This window comes from Motacilla alba, chromosome 15 (assembly GCF_015832195.1).
Source record: "Motacilla alba alba isolate MOTALB_02 chromosome 15, Motacilla_alba_V1.0_pri, whole genome shotgun sequence".
Taxonomy (NCBI): domain Eukaryota; kingdom Metazoa; phylum Chordata; class Aves; order Passeriformes; family Motacillidae; genus Motacilla; species Motacilla alba.
The window spans coordinates 6,456,648-6,474,360 of record NC_052030.1 but is presented as its reverse complement, the minus strand read 5'-3'; the positions used below and the strand labels follow the sequence as shown (position 1 = coordinate 6,474,360).

Here is a 17,713-nt window from a genome sequence, read left to right as displayed (position 1 = left end):
CAGTGCTGGGTACTTTGGCTGTCTACTCTTTTGTTATTATTCCTGTATGCCATGAGCAGATGCCCTTTGTGGGACCAGATCTGTATTTTACCCATATATTCTATATTTAAAAAAATACTAGCCATCTAAGAAAAGAAATGGGACTCTTGACCATTCCTTTGCCTCAAATACACTGAAATTACTTCCCTGCTTCTGAAGTGTTTCACAGAAGAAAATTAATCTCCATTCCTCTAAACTTGGTTTCCTTCTGAACAGCTCCACTTTCCTCAAATCCAGATCCAGCCTCCAGAGTACTTGCTTGGGAGCAGAACATGCACTTTAGGTAATTTGGCAAGAGCAGATTTCACTTCCAGTATTATGGTGAATGTTTTTTGGCTATGAGTATAATTTTATGTTCTTAGCATCTCCCAGTGATGTGTGTAACACAGAGTGGGGCAGAACTGCTCTTCCTGTAACTGGATCTATCTTGGGTATGGGGCAAATTTAGTGGATAGAGTGTGGTTTTTTACAGGCCTAATGGCAGGATTGAGGCTGTATTTATACTGAGAAGCAAGAAGGAGAAGCTCTGGTGCTGGCTTGCCCAAGCATAAATAAATCGGAGGTACGTGAACATTCAAAAAGTTCCCAGAGAGTCACATTCCACAACTTAAGGGGCCTGGTGCCTTCACCTGTGCCAATTTTATGTGACTCTTAACTCTGGTCTTAAATAAAAATGAGACTTGCTCTAATGACATCAACAGCCTTCAGTGAAGAAAATATGCTGCTACTTTGATACAGATCCCCTTATAAGGAGGACACTGTAGACAGCCTAAGCTCTTTTTCCCACCTGGTAGGTGAATGTTACGATTCCCTGCTCAGAACTGTGGCCTCAACAATTCTCTGCTTTCAGCATTACATTAGATGATTTTATTAAGAATATGGTTATCTGCTGCCCTTGCTTTTGCCGCTTGATTTTACTGTCCCTCTCCATTACATGAAAGGATGGAAAAGGGGGATGTGAGTTGACTGGGGGAGGGGAGACAATAGCATGAGCAGGGGGTTAAATGAACCAGCTGTTATGTGTGAAGTATCTGCTTTCTAATTGCTTCTGTTGGAATTCAGGGGGAAAAGGCACTGGCTTCAGTTAATTAATAAGGCAGGACTCACATAAACTCCAGCTGTGAGCACAGGACTGGTCTTTAAAGGATAAGCTCAGGAGGTGGGGCAGAGAGTTTGATTTCCTTGCACTAAATCCCATCACATGCTGCTGGTTCTGTGTGTGTCCACTTAAGCATTTGGTTGGCCTGTCTGGACCAGACATGAGGGATCTGTTGCTGTCCACGTGCCTCACCCCAAGAAAAATGATCTCTCCTCAGAAATCAAAGGTGTGAGGCTATGTTTCAAGCTAGGGTGAAACTGCTGTGTTTTCACTTGAGTTTGGAAACCCTAAAAAGTGGGGATGTTTGGATCAAAGGTTTTTTCAGACTTAACAGAAGCTTGGGCTTTTGCAGCTGGACACAGATACAGGTTTGCCATTTGGTTCTCTTTTCTGTCTAGTTCCAGAGGGTTAGGATTTGGCATCCTGTCAACATCTCTCTCATCTGAGCCCTGTCTCAGAAGCTTTGCTGAGAAGGGTAGCACTGATGGGGAGGTTGGGCAGCTGATGCCTCCAGACCATGTCCAAAGGCCATTTTACAGTGATCTCTTTGAGGAGAACAATGCCCAGTTCATTTTTTATTTTTTTTTTCTGAGAGGGGCTCAAAAATATCAGGACTTTTTCTGAGTTATGGACAGTGCCCCTGAAACCCACATGAAAGTGCAAATGCCACAGTGTTTCCTCATTTGATCCTGCTCCAAGTCTGGCTGCCATAGGACATCCCCCACCATCAGTGCAAGGTCCTTCTAGGCAGAGAACAGCTGGGGGGCTGTGCTGAGACAAAAGTCTTCTCCCACTTCCCATGGGATGGCATTTCTGGATTTCAAAGCTGGTTGTTTAAGTGTGTTATGTTAGGAAACAGTGGAATGAGAAAAAAAGGTGGAGGGGATGTTCCTCTGTGGTTCATAGCCTGCTTTTCCTCACTGACTGTGGAGGGAAATGAGCTTCCTGCTTAAGGTGAGATGTCATTTTCGGGATGGAAACCTTTGTGTCCTGGCTGGCCTGCTCCTTTCAGTGCAACTGCTCAGGGCAGGTCTCTTCCAGTGTGACCCCTCTCCCTTCCAGGCCCTCTCCTTTCCTGGTACCTTGCTCCTGCCTTGCATCAGCCCTGATGCTGCTCAGATGGGTGCTGGGGTCAGCACAAGGGAGGGGACATCACCATGTGGCTGTAAATGGGTTGGGAAAGGAGGAGTGCTCACTTTGTCACAGAGTGCCCAGCTATTTGTTCTCACCGTGCCCTTCCACACACACACCAAGGCTCAAGCATCCAGGAGGATTTATTTTGGCATTTCACTGCTGCAGGTTGCAGTGACAGCTCAGCCTGGTGTGGGACAGATACAGACGCATCAATAGCCCCAGTCTCCTGGGCTGCCTGTGCTTAGCTGGACTTTCCACCAAAGAGAAACAATTCTCGGGTGTTACAGCACGTTTCCAAGCAAGCCAGGTGGGGCCTCGCTTGGCAAAAATCTACAGACAGCAGCTCTTTGTCTGCTCTATTTCTCTTCACCCTGAACGTGTTGCTGTTTTCAGAGGTTGGTTTCAAAGTGCTCATTCACAGCCACCAGCCGTATTGTTTTATCTGAGGAGATTAGGGCTGAGAATGTTGTGGTTTTGTAGTGAAAAGACTCCATTGGAAATAGCAGCATATTTGACATGAGACTGTTATTTATGCTCAAATAACCATCTTGTTTAAAGATGAGGAGTCTTTTATTTTTTCCTTTTCAACTTTAGATCAATCATGTATGAAGACAAACTCCCACTCAGCCTCCCCTGGCCCCTAATACTTTCATTTCATTCTTCTTTTGCTCATTATTTTATGATTTTGTCCTTGACTGGAACATTTCTCTCTTGCTCTTCCTTACATGCACCATTAAAGAAGGAAAGAACTTACATTTAAAGCTCAAGACTTGTGTAGCTCTTAAGCTATAAATAATGTTTTCTACAGATTCTAAGATTATTAAATCCTTTTAGATAGCCTCCCTCTTTATTTTACAGCTCATCTGATTACAGGGGACATACTCTTGTTAAGCTTGATTTAATTATTTGTTTTGCTTTTGCAAGCAGACATGAGAAAACAGGACCTGGCTGTATGCACTGCTGATCAGAACGCTTGGAACATAGGAATGCAAAAAAAAAAAGCTTGCAGCAAGAGAGCTCATTGTTGGTATGGCAAAAACCTCCAGAGAAGCCCTGAAATTCTTGAGATCCAGTTAACTTTCTAAATACAAGCCAGTCTACAAGCAAAGCTAAAATCTATTTAACTTTCTAAATACAAGCAAGTCTACAAGCAAAGCTAAAATCTGTTTGTCTGGGTAGGTAAATGCAGTCAAACTACCCTTTTCTGTAAAGGGCTGACAGGCACAAAATCTGTGAAGGGAATACTTTAGTGTGAGGAGATAGTCATGCTCAGATAGTGACTGACTTAGGGCAGCTGTAGGAACTGAACCACTGGGCACTGTGCTTTGCCTCTCCATCTCTGGCTTCTGTTGATGCCAGGCTCGGGCTTTGTTGAGCCAGGCATCAGCTTTTCCCTACAAACGCAGCCAAACCAGCTGCTGCAGTTTGCAGAGATCCTGACACTGCAACAACGAGCTGCACTTCTGCTTGATGAAATCTGCTCAGCTCAGACAGAACCTCAGGGGATGGCCAGAGAGTCAGCCTTGCCCGTGATACAAACCACAGAACTGAGCACACAGAGGAGAAACAGCCCTACCAGAGACAAAGTGAGTGAAAAGTGCTGAAAAGCCTCACAGTAGACAACCTAAACAACTAAATTAGTTCCTCCAGTAAGTCCATGGTCATCAGTGAGGCAAATGCCTCTGCCTCCTGCTCCAGACAGGTCAGTGTTTTAACGGTAGGCATAAATCTATTGCATTTTTCTCCTTGTGACCTAGCATATTCTGTCAGGCCAATGCATGCTCCAGAGAAGGAGTAGAATTTATGTGTACAATAAAACAATAGAGTTTCAGTGATATCAGCTGTTTGACAAACTTTAATATACATTTGCTATAAAACAGGCAGAAATTACCAGAATGTAATACCCAAATAAAATCCATTATCCGTTTGCACGACAGATCTTCAATTTACTCACATTCATGTGAAAGAGACACATAAAAATGATATCCATGCTTAAAATCACTTAAAAGCAGTCTGAAAGACCCCACAGTTGCAAGTGATACCTCAGTACTTAGCTAATACTCATGTTTCGATGGCTTTGCCTTCATGATTCTTCCAGTGGTTTCTTTATGTTTTCTGGTATTTTGCCAAACACCTGTGAATCAGTGCACAACAAATACTCCTGCCATTTAATTTAGCCCTGCACAGAAAGGCTATATTAGGCCTGATGCAGACCTAATCCCAAACCTCTAAAGAGGTTTAAGGCACTCTGGTTTCACCTAATCCCGAAACCTAAACCAGAATCATTGAAAACCTCCATAACACCACAGGAATGGGCAAATAGTGAGTTTCCACTATGAAATTATTAAAAGGACACAGTGTATCTTTTGGATTTGAGACCCAAAGCTTTGCCTAAGGAGCTTGGACTGACCACAATAAAAGTGTTTATTTTGAAGTGAGGAGGTTGAAAGGTTTATTTGACTAGAGGGCTGATTTCACCCCTCCCACCCAAAAAACAAAGAGGGGTGATCACCCAGAAGACTGGAAAATAGGAAAAGGGATGAACAAGTAATGAGGGAGGGGCAGCCCAACAAAGCAGTCAAAGATGAAACCCAGGTTTCTCTTTAAGCTCAGTCATGTCCCCTTGTGAGAAAGAGCAAGAGCACAGCCCCTTGTGCACAACGGGGCTCTTGGGACCTGAAGTTCCTCACAGCAACTTGTAAGGAAAGAGTTATTTGTGATATATTAAACACATTGCTGCTGTTCAAAATAGAGGATTTGCTCTTTTGAGATCTCTTACTGATAGGAGATAACATGTAAAAACATGCTGTAATAGAACTTTCAATTACAAACTGCATCCAACTGTAGTAAATTTGATCTTGCATTAACTCATGTTAAATTAATTGGATTCTGTCATTCCTGAATTCTGGTAACCACCTTATCTTGCAGTACAACTCATTATCTTTGCGTTGTGAAAGGGGTATTTCATTTTCAAGGCGACTGTAGAGAATGGTAACTGTACCACAGTCTAATAAACATTTAGCCCCTAACAAATTAAAGACCTGAAGTATACTGCACATGTGGTTCCATTATACATAGCAATTTATAGCAATGATCTGCTGCTCTAAGTCTCTTAATTCAAATCATTTCAGCAAAACATATCGGGAAATATGGGGCCATACTTGTGCATTATACAATACAAGAATATATTTTTCTGTGCTCAGGACATTCCTCCTAATGAGAGGCATAACCTCCTCAGTGTACTGTGTTCTCATCACCACTTTAAATGCCATTCAAAGGCCTTTAGAGCAAGGATTTAGGAATCAGTGTTCCCACTGATGAGAAATTTTATATTGGTAGAAAAGCAAGCTCCAGATTTACCTTCCCAAACTCACAAGAAGTCTCCATGCCTTTGTTTGCTTCAATAGAAGGGGAACAGAATAGAACAGCACTCATTTAACAGCACTAGATTTAATTTAGCTTTGAAAGACTCTGGCTCCATAGGCAAAAATGGTAGGAAAACTGAAAACTATGTTTTATGATGTACCAAGCTTTCTAGCTGGAACTAGAGCAGGACAACTTCCTGAAAAACTACATAAATGACACAGCTTTTAACTCCTAGACAGGTGACACAAGCAAATTATGGTTTATTTGCTTTCCTTGAGCAAGTCTCGGTGTGGCTGGAGAGTAACAGGGGCCTGTGAAAGGCGACAGAGTACGTCTCTCTGCAGTGCTGTCATTGTACACGTCTGCACTGCGCTTCCAACATCCTGCTGGGGGTGGATGGGTACAGCAGCAGGGACAATTCCAATCCCACAGCAGTTTTGTTCCAACAATACACACAGGGTTAACTGCTGCCTGATTTAGTTCAGTTGTGACACCTAACCAGTAACTTCAATTGGGAACCATTTCAGGAGGAAACAAACGTGTATGGCTGTGTTGAACTGAAAGAACTGGGTTTTTATCCCGCAACAAATCCAAGTTCACAGCGGCTCGTGGAGGAGACAAATGACTTCAGGGATGCACTAGCCCCAAGCACGGCAGAGCACCTGATAAATGGATGCTGTGCAAGCAGAGAGCCCAAACCACAGCCCAGTGCGCACCTACTGATGGCAGCGGCAGCCCGGCAGCACCGCCTGGCCCAGCCCTTCCCGGCTGCTTCAGAGCTCCAGGGAGCAGCGACACGCTCGGGCCCCGGTGAAGGCCGGGTGCTTCCGGTTACGGAGCGGGAGGAAGCGGACAGGAGGCAAGCCCCTCGCAGGGCTCTCGCAGCGGGGCTGCTCCGCGGGGGCTGCGCTACCTGCCGGCGCTGCGGGAGCCCCTGGCGGACCCCCGAGCCGAGCGCCGCTCGCTCCCGGCGGCCGCTGGGCCCCGGCGGGCCGGGACCGACAGCGCGTGCGCGCCTCCCGCCGGCCCGTGACGTCACGCGCGGGGCTCGGCGTTCCTCCGCATCTGCCTGGTTCCCGCGGGGATCGCCGAATAATCGCTACCACGCACCCGCCCCGCCGGGCGGACGGGTTCTCGGTGAGCGGGGGAAGGGAGGACGGGGGAACCCCGCGCTTGGCCGCGGGGGTGGCGGCGGGGTCGGGTCAGGCTAGGAGGGCTCCCTTGTCACCGGCGCGGCGCCGCCTCATGGGCCGGAGGCGGTGGCGGTGCTGTGCGCACGCGCAGGGCGTCGCCAGGGCAACGGCGCGCTGGAGGCTCGGCCGCCGCGTGCGGGGCGCGCGACGGAGGCAACGTCACCCGCCGCCCGCGGCGCGCGGCACCTGAGGGCCCCTCAGAGCCCCGCACGGCCCCTCAGAGCCACACACGGCCCCTCAGAGGCACTTGTGGCCCCGCACGGCCCTTCAGAGGCACTTGTAGCCCCTCAGAGCCACTCACGGCTCCAGATCCTCTCATGGCCCCAAAGCCCCTCAGTTCCCCACAGAGCCCCGCACGGCCTCCCAGAGCTCTGCACAGAGCCTCAGAGTCCCCCACGGCCCCGCATATCCACTCATGGCCTCTCGGAGCCTCTCACGGCCTCTCAGAGCCTTGCACGGCCCTGCAGAGCCCCACACAGCCCCACTCCAGCAGGGATGGGAAGAAGCTCAAGCCAGCATTGTGAGGGAGGTGTCGCATCTGTGGCTGACGTGAGGCATCTGCTCGAAAAAAGTGATATTTGATTATGGTCTGCATCTTCTTGATGCTCTGCAGCAGTTTGCCTGGACAGTCCGTGCAGGAGCTCCTCTGGCAGTGGTGATAGAGTGTGTGTGCCTTGAGCTCAGGATACACCCCATCAGACATCAATATCAGCGGTAATGGAGCTCACAGTTCTAGTCTACTGAATTTTACAACGCGCCATAATAATCCCAGTACTTTTATGACCAACAGAAATAGGTATTTTTTAGGTATTTAAGCGACACTACACTGCTTGAGGAGACAGAGATAAGGCAGGATCAGCATTGGCTGAGTTCTGGATATGGTTCTGTCGAAGCAAGGCACGGCCTCAGGTGGCTCTCTCCCCACCATTTGCAAAAGAGTAGTGGCAGTCCTCAGGAACACCTCAAAGTGCTTTAATACCTTTCACTTGGAAGCATTTAGAAAAGAAAACATATTATTGTCAAGTACAGTACGGTAATATGAAAAATGATGTTGTATTTATCAAGCGGTCAGAGCTCTAGCTCGCATGGGCCGGGTCTGGGCTCGGAGCTGGCTCGGCTCGCTCGCTGGCGCCCTCTGGCGGCAGCGCGGGGCAGCGCGGCCGCCTTGTGCCGAGCGCGTCCCGCGGCGCTCGGGGGACACTGCGCGCTGACCTCCGGCGTGGGCGTTCTTTCGCTGCGTGTTTCTCCTCAGTAGTGCTGGTCGTTTAAAATAGCGAAACTGCCCTGTACAACTCCTTTACGTGCCAGTTTAGAGTAGGAAATAATCCCCGTAACAGATTCAGCAGCTTCATTTTGTAATGAAAAAGGTAAAAGCATGGTGTGTGCTCTGGAAAAAACAGACCACACGAGATGGAAATAGGTGTGTAACTTTTTCCTCTGGGAATTGTTTGGAGGAATATTTTGCCACATTTTTTAGCAGAGTCTCTGTCATCCTTCTGAAGCTCCTTCCAGAAGCCCCCAATTTTAGCAGCATTTCTAAGCATGTGAAGCTTTTAGAGAGGGCTCTGTGACTGGGAAATGTCATAAAAAATGTGTCCTGTCTGCTAAGTTACAGGAAGTGTAAGGAATCCTTAAAAAATTTATTTGTAACTAAATTACTAGATTTTTTAAAAGCTACTGGAGCAACTTCTTGTTTTTTAATGATTCCTATTAACATTTCCATTGATTTACAGGTAAACTAGTTTTTTCTTGTTTTAAAAATACCCTGCGATCAGCAAGTCTCACTCTGTTTGTTCTGGCTTGGATGTGTGATTATCAGTTATAAAGATTCTGCAGATAGAAATTATGTTGGTGCATGCACTGGAATAGACGCCGGTTTCTAATATCAGATAGATTGTCTGATTTTGGTTGATTGGTGTAGAGACTTTTCTTAAGCACTGGAATTAGTGTTGGAATTGTAAGGTATTTAGGGAGCAGATCTGTTGACTAAGTAGGTTTAGGCCTTTTCTGAGCATTTTAGAATACTGTGAGTTTCTTTTTGCAAAAACTGTTGAATTACTGACCTATATATGTTATTGCATTCTAAAGAGACTCATTTTTTTGGCTCTCTACCACAAAGTACATCAGGCTGTATTATGCATTGTGTTTGTATAGGTCTTATTTTTAATTTGAGTACTATTTCTCTACAAGCTCAGCCATAACAATGTACTGTTTCATTGGATCAGTAGTAACTGTAAACCAGTCTTTGCTAATTAGCTCAGATGGGAAATTTAACCCTGAAGGTTCTGATTTTTTAAAATTATTTTCTATGAAGCACTGTCTTCATTGGGGAAAAATAGCTACTATAACTGCTCTTCTGTGATAAATTGTCTTGTTGCAGCTGGATTATAGATGCCTGCTAGTGCTGTTTCTGGCTTTGTGAAGACAAACTTGATTTTAAAAAAAGGTTAAACTTCGCTTTTTGGTTCCTTCCCGTTTTTGAGTTGTAGTGTTGATACTTCTGTACAAACTTGGAATCTCAACACAGTATTACATGTTTGTTGTGTTTGTATGTATTTATAAAGGAAAAAAGGTAAGTCCAGTGGCAATAATAATGTTTTCCTCCCCAGAATATCTGTGTGGATGCATTTATGCTCTCTTTGTAAGAATGCAGTTTGACTGCACTAAAATATATCTGGTAGTACAAATGAAGGATTTCAAATTAGTAATAGGTTGAAAACTCTTCAGCTACTGGGGCTTTAGTTTCCAAATTACTGATCTCTGTGGAGCAGTGTAAGTGATTACAAAACGATGAGAATGAAACAAATCTTCAATAAAAACCTGCACAATTTTTTGCCCAAGCAAGCCAGCTTCCTTTTGAGCTCTGTGCTGGCACAGTCGTGTCATTAAAAGTGCATTTTTTTTTATTTTCATGAGCAATAAAATAATTTCACAACTGTAATGAATGCACTTCCTCTAGTACATTTTAATTATATGCAGCTAATGCTCGTCATTTCAAAAATTGTCTCACTGGCATTTATGACTTGGTGTAAACGCTCATTTATCATGGGATTATTTGAAAGAACTGAAACTTTGAGAGATGTCAGGTTTGCCGTGTTGAGCAAAGTGACTCATTCACCAAGAGGTGCTGGTTAGCAGTGAGAGACCATAGAGTACATTCAGGCTACAAAGATCGGAGTCAACAGATTTACTTCAAAAAGCCATGTTACTGGATGTCATTTAAAAGAGGGATATCTTAGCCTTGAAAGTTGCCAGACCTCTGAACTGGAGGATCCAGGCTATGTAATGATCCAGAAGTGTTTAAAATAGGGATCAGTCTCTTCTGCATCTCAAAAGCGAAAGTTCCAGAGGAAGTCACCTTTTCTGTAAATGGATTTACCAGCACAGCTCTTTAGAACTGTAACATGATACTGTGAGCAAATTAAGAGTTTTAGGAGAAAAAAAATCTTTTAGTCAGCAAATCTTCTTTCTCATGATTTATTTTTAAAGGTCATAAGGTGACCATTACAGTAAAAAAAAATAGTGGTTTGTACAGGATAACCTTCCCAGATGAGATGCAACCCTGTCCTAAACCTCTGGGTCTGCAACCTGAGTTTCCCAGAGCCACTGGGTTACAGCTGAGTGTAAGGTAAAGCGGAGCAAGAACTATTTGAAAAAGAAACACAGACTAATGTTTAGCTTTTATTTTTGTTTTAGTTATTCCATTGTTTTTCAGTAGATTCAAAATTTCTTTGATTTAGGGGAGGGAAGGATTTTGCTTTAAAACACCAGCTAGGAATTTTAGGACAGACTTTTCACACTCAGACAGCTGGAGCAGCTGTAGATTCCCCACTGAAATGAAAATGCAACAATTCAAGATTTAGAAAGGCAAAAAGTGTGACCAGAGCATTAAATAGAAGGGCCATATGATACCAAAATTAAGCTCTGTGTTTATTATAAAGAAAATCCTTGTTTTAGAAGGGAAAAAAATGAACTTGTTCCACCACTTTCTTTTTTCCTCAGGAGAAAACACAGAATATATCCTAGGTAATAAATCTGTTTTATGGCTCACATGAGAAAGGGTGGAGAAACTCCCATTATTTTCTTCCCAGAAATTGAAATACACATGAGCTAACATGGGAGACACTGGGATTTTCATCCAACAAATGCACAGCTGGCTTCTGCTTTTATTATTTTTCTAAGCCTAATAATTTTTCATTTGATTAGCTGGTGGCTGACAAAACTATCACTTGCACAGTGTTTTGTATATTTAGTAGAGTAGGTGTGATGCGAAAAAGATACTGCAATGTGTGCCCAGAAGCATAGCACGACGTGTTCAGTTGATGAGAAATTTCTGCTTGCCTCTTCCTAAAATGCAAGTTTCTATCATTGATACTCGAGTTTGAATATCCAGAAAGGAACTTCTTGACCTCTAGAAAAAGGAGAATTATGTAATATTTGAGAATTATTTTTTCTTAATTCACGTTGTAGAATTGTATGATGCTGTGCACATAGAAATAAATTGTTAGAAGTCAGTTGGCAGTCCACAGTGCCAGTTTTGCTGTGAGAAAGCAGTGAGACTATTTAAGAGAAGAACTGTCGTAGACAGTTCTAGGAGGTGAGAAAAGTAGAGCTGCCAACAAGATTTATCAAGGACTTTAAGTGTATGCAGCGTGAGCTGTGGAGACGCCCATGGACACATTTACGTGAAAAAACCAACAGCAGCCAACCACAAACCCACCCAGACGAGGACATAAAGTGAGCACAGACATAAAGGTGGGAGAACAGGAGCCCTCTAGGAATGAGGTTCCTCAGAGCCATGTCTGAGCAGAGCTCTGCAAAGCCATGGATTCTCACTTTGAAATCAGGAGGGAGAATGGCCCATCAGAACTCCTTTGTTGTGTGCCTTCTGCAGAATAAAGAAAACATGTTCAAGAATGCAGTATCCTGTTTTGCATTGACCATTAATGCCAGGGACAAAGCAGGCTGGTTTCTCCTGTACTGGCTCTCCTGCTGTTTGAAGTGCTAAGCTGTGTTGCTGTCTGTGTGTTCTGGGCAAAGCAATGATAACTACTTCCCTAAGAAAGCAGCAGGGGAAGCAGTTTTATCCCAGATTGGTAGGTCTGTATTGTCCAAGTGCTTAGTGTGTTTCTTGTTATTTTCAAAAATTCCAAATCAATTTGACGTGTTCTGGGGGCGGGAGAGAATGTGGGCTATCTGCTTCCACTTGAATATTGTGTGATGGCATCCCTGGTTTTCATTTGTAGTCATTTACAAGTGGTAGATACTCATAACCATGTAAGACATTTCTAAGTGACATTAGTTTGAAGCTACAGGTTCATTGCATACCCACACTTCTACCTTTAATGTCCTTTCACACAGTGGCTGCTGGGGAAGGAATGATTTTGTAAGGACCAGTAGAATCACTGCATTGTGTATCTGTGTTCTGACCTAGCTCCATTACACTCACTAAATAATTGTTGACAAGTTCAAGCTCTGTAACTAGAGGGTTATGACTTTGCTAAATGCCATGCGTCAGTATATTTTCATGGACAAGGGAAATGTCCTTAATGGAAAAATACAAGACTACTGAAGTGGCAGTAGATCATCGTGGGAGCTCTCTTTTGGTTGTACCTCTTTAGAAGCTTTATGCTGCTAGGGATCAGAATACTGTGGTGTGTGGGACTGTTTCCTGGGGCATGGAAGTGCATGAGCCTGTATCGGGGATGGCTGTTCCAACTGAGTGTTGCCCAGTGCAGAGGGCCAGGAAGCAGTCTCTCCAAAGGACATAAAATCAGTGTGGCCAACTTCACTGTCCACCTCCTTTTTGCTCAGTCTGCCTTGTTAGAATTTGCATCTCTGTCCTGCCAGTATTTAGCTATTTGTTCTAATAAATCTCCTCTTCTGCAATGAGCCAGTCTCACTTTCTGAAGCTGTGCTTGGAATTCTTGCCCCCATGTGCCACACTGGTTCTGAGCCGGGTGAACCATGTTCCTGTGTTGACTGGAGGGGATGTGTTCCTGACATGCAGCTGGGGATGCTGCTGGTTAGGAAAGGCCCTTGGAGCAGCAGTGGTTGCTCTGGTGACACCACCTTTCCCGCAGTGCAGCACCACAGCCTGGTTTTGCACTCTGATCCTTTGTTCCAGGTGCAGAGGGCTCCTTACCCAATTTGCAGTAGGTTGCAGAGGGAGAGAGTCCGTAGTGCTGCGCCAGAAAACAAAGTGACAGTGTGAGCAGGGTCTCCAGCCTGCCACAGTCCCACAGCATTTGTGCTCTTTTGCTCTTGGTAACAGTCGGACCTTATTGAACCAGGCTCTCAAATCTGAGTAACTGGGAACATGTTACACATTGCAGAACATTTTAAATTTAAATTCTTTTCTAGTAGTGTGTTTAGGCCTCCCTGCTTTCACTTCAACAATTGAGGGTGTTGGTTGCTTCCTCATGTTTGTGTAAGAAAAGCTTTTTATAGTCCATTTTTCCAGTTGGCGTATGTACTTCCTCCGCTGTAGTGTAACACATCATTCTTCCCACTCCCTCCCACCATCTGAAGCTAATGGAAGACCTTCAGGGTTGTTTTATTTGCAATAAAAATGGAACTGTGGGGTTGGGAATGGTCATTATTCTTGCTTTAAAATGTGTTCTTTAACGAGTTTTGTTTTGTTCTTGGTAAATGAGAATGATGTAAGGAAGCAAGGAATAATTAGTTGTATTTAGTTTATAGGTCATTTCATTTGAACTGGAAATCTCTAACTCAATTTTTGTTTTAGCTGAAAATCTGTCAAGAAAAGCAAAAGTTTGTCAGAAACATGAATGGAAGTGGGCTGCATTCTTTTTTTTTTTTTTTTTTGACAGTAGAATTCTTAATGTAATACCAAATGTGAAGAATTTTTGAGTATCATCTATCCCAACTTCTGCAAGGTAACAGCTGGAGTGAAGGCAGTCTAGAAGCTCCACATCCATCCATTATTTTGCCCTGTAATGGTGAGTCTGGCACACTGACAGCACTTGAGCCTTGCAAATTTGGAGATGTGCTGGAGGTCTTTCCTTGATGTAACATCAGTTACACCAAAAAGAAAGGAAGGTAGCATGGCCACTTTCATATCACTGACTGACAGAGCCCTGTCCCTGGTCAGGACAGTAAGCACTGTGTCCTGCTTAAGGATAGTGCAGCACCTGGTTCACCACAGTTTCACTCCTGCTTGCTGGTTGTTTTTATCACCAATTATCCAGGAGTGTTACTTAGCCCCAGAACAGAATTAGTAATATTTAATGTGGAAGCCTTTTTTCTGCTGTCTATGACAGATAGATTATTGAGACTGTCTACTATGCCCTTAATTTCTAGTGATTTGAATGCTATTTCTCAAGAAACATTATGTTTTGGAACATTTTTTTCAAATTTAATTTTTTTTAATATAATCTTCCAGGGTTTTCCAACACTAATGAACACAGCCTAAGTCTCAGTGGAGGGGCATGTGCAGACGTGGCCCCTGTGGATTGAACTGCCTCACTGCTTCAGATCTTCAGTATATTTTTAGCCTCTATATATGCCTTTGTTTTTCCCGAGTGTCTAGTTCTAAGGTGATACCATAACTAACCCAGTCAGGGCAGGAATTCACTGTTTTCACATATAGCTCCACTGTAAGCTGGTGCAAAAAAATGGATCTGAGAATCCTTGCAGCTTAAATCTTACTATGGGATGTCTAAGGTCCTAACAGGTAATTTTTTTATCTACTTTTGTATTCTGCGATTTGTCTGTGAAAATAACATTTTGAAGGTATTTGCTTATTTTATTGCTCCACTGCTAAATAATTGAAATCAGCACTTAGCATTTCATTATAGTGATTTTTTAATAATAAATATTCTATAGTGCCTGATGGTGTAATTGGGCATTTTTATAATAAGCCCCAATTTTTTAAAACAAGGGGGAAATCTCTGAAATTCATGCCTTCATGCTTGTGCCCATTAAATGTGGTTATCATTATCTAGTGACGGCATATGTTCTTCCTAACTAGGATTCTCTTCTCTTTCATGCTGATGCTATCTCCATGCTAGATTATTCTTGTTCCTAGTAGCACCCCAGGGCAGTAGTGAGAAGTAAATGTGTCCATATGGACGCTTTAGACAGCAGTTTTGGGTGTGGGGAGATGGGAGAGGAGAGGCGCTGGATTGAAGAGATAGCGGGGTCTGTGTGCCCTCACTGTCCCAGAAGCAGGGCAAGCAGAGGGGAGGCAGGGCTGTCTGTGCTGTCAGGCTGGTTGGCAGTAACGTGGGAGCGCTGCGGTGGGACAGGGTGCAGTTATTTGTTGTGCCATGCGGGAGGAAGGAGCCAGGGAGGAACTGCGACTGAGTCACCCGTTGTTCCTGGAGCGCCTCCTGGGGTGGTGCTGCTACAGGCAGCCCAGTGCAAGACTGAGCCTGAAGGCTCCAGCGAGCTGATTGCAAATATTTTGCAGAAGTCTTATTTTCTGGTAATTACTTTAACATGATTCAGTGTTTTCTCTTTTGCCTGATCTTGTTATGAGCCTTCTTGCCTGATCCTTCGCCTGCTGTCGTGGGAGCAGGGCAAGTGTTCCCACACCACTTGTTCCATTCCTGCTGTCTTTGGCCTCTCAGGTTCAGTGGCTGTGAGTAGGTGCTGTTCAGTACAACTGACCAGTGATGTGTTCTTTTGGAACAATGACTGATCCTGGACCTGTTCCTATGAAGCCTTTGAAACTACTAAGCTGTTTCAGGTAGTGCGGTTCCAGCATTTTGTAGAATTGGGGTCCAGGTACTGTTTGCCAGTTTGTGTTTCTAGTCATTTGTGAAATTAGAGCTCCTGTGGAAACCTGGAACCTTGCTCCTGGGCCAAATGTGTATGAACTGAGTCCAAAGCCCCCAGTCTTCAACAGATATATGAAGAATGGCTAGGATTTAGGTTCCAGTGGGTCACCAACAGTGTTTATTAGAGACTAATAATAACAGTGAACAGACTCATTCCATTCCCAGTTCTCTAAGGTTTTAGAACTCTAGCAGAACCAGCAAAATACCTGAAGCCCAGCCACTGAAACCCAGCCAAGTTTTGTAAAAATTACAATGGTAACTTCAAATAAATATAAATTGTCCTTTTTAAATGTACTGTTTATTTAAAAACAGTTATTTTGCCAAACCATAAATGTACCTGATAACTAAACCAAGAAATAAACAAGGTTAAGAAACCTAAGATTATAAGGTTTAGGAAAAACCTTTCTGATATATTTAGTGCTTTTGTTTAACCATGAGATTTACATTTAATCCTAGTTAGACTAACTAATACATGCATATCTTTATAGCAGACCAAACACTTCTCATAAGCAACTGACTGGTTTGTGTTATCACATTTGTTCAATGAGGGTGGAAGGACAGAGGTGTGGAGTATAACTCACCTGCATAATCTTTTGCAACTAGTCGAAAAAATATGTCTCACAATATAGCTACAAGAAATACATGGGTACTCATAATTCATATTATCCCATAAAATTTAGAAGAGCATTCAGAGACTGCAAATGAAGGTAATTTATGTGTAAAACCTCATCCATGAAGAATTTATTGCCATAGTAGGTATAATATACTTTGGCACAGACTTCTTCCGTGAAACTAGTACTTGCAGATTTGAGAAGGGAACATACCAGAGACCTTGTAGGTTAAACTGTAGCCTGGTTTTATACAAAATACATTATAATGAAGCCTTTTCTCTTCTGAGAGAGCTGAAGTCAGTTGGTAAGTTAATATGCCATGGCCGTTGACGATGTGTTTGAACATCTTCACTGTGCGAGTAATCTCTTTAAAATCAGTGTTAGTTTAGTGGTGCTACCTTTGTGTAAATAGTGATGTTTGTAAATATTTTGAACCTTAGAGGGAACTGAGCAAACTGCAGAAGTGCTTTCCTACAAAACATTTTAATTTGCTGTATCTGAAAATGAGCATATGCTTTGCAGAGGTTGTTTGCTAACCATGTCGTGAAGCCCAGGCTTCATTCTTCTTGTGAGGACTGCACTGGGACATGGGGCCTCATCTTTCTCTCTGCACTTGAGCAAAACTGCCAGGTAAAAGCCCTGGGATCCATCCATCTCATTGCCAATTTGACTCGGGCATGTGGTGGCCGAGGTGAGGCCAAGGCAAGGTTGTGGTTATGTTGCAGTGCTGTCATGCACAGTCTCAGGGAGATGTCAGCACTGTTCTCAGTGCTTGGGTGGCTCATGCAGCTGGAACAAAGATATATTTCCTTTTGTTCCTGCTGCTGGACTCTGATTTCTGTTTTCTTTTGAGATTACATTGTGCACATGTGCTTTTATAGTTGCTGCCTCTCTTTGACCCAAACAGTTCCATTGAAGTTAATGACATAAAATGAAAATCAATGCAACCATTGCCACTCCAACATTTCTGCTTAATACAAAGTAAACTTAGAATAGGGAAGGATTTGTTATACTGTGGATATGCAATTTAAATGGATGTAGCTGGGAATAGAGAGAAGCAGCTCCTAGCATGATGTAAAAGAGGGATTTTGGCCCACATCAGCAAGGGAAGCTACAGGGCATATAGCTATAAAAATGGACCAGAGTTCCCAAGCATTTATGTAGAGAAGATAGGACCCTTAAATTCTTCCCTGAAAGGTACACAGTGGTATTGGGCAGCAGTCTGCTAGGCTTGGGTTGTCAAAGAATGTTATCAATTCTTCTGGGATTTTAACTGTTAATTCCAGGAAGTCTAGGTGTTTCAGGAAGTGCTATTCAAATATAATGCTGCTTCTTCCGGATGTAGCTCCTTGGACAGTACACTTACACTTAGCCTTTTCTCTGTTGGCTTGCTCTGCAGGAGAAATCCCAAACTATTGAGAACAAAGATAACTTCCTGTGCCAGGTGTATTAGCTGGAATTATCTCT

The 17,713-nt window shown here is 43.6% G+C and overlaps 1 protein-coding gene across 2 annotated transcripts in view; it reads left to right on the top strand.

Moving 5' to 3' along the window:
- The first annotated feature begins 6,368 nt into the window (after nucleotides 1-6,368).
- The window catches only part of GNB1L (G protein subunit beta 1 like), a 45,216-nt gene continuing 33,871 nt past the window's right edge, over nucleotides 6,369-17,713 (top strand). Inside the window, exon 1 of one of the 2 annotated variants that reach the window (XM_038151920.1) lies at nucleotides 6,369-6,775. The gene's annotated coding sequence lies outside the window, so the exon portion shown is untranslated. The remainder of the gene's footprint in view (nucleotides 6,776-17,713) is intronic. The other variant, XM_038151919.1, reaches the window with a different exon arrangement.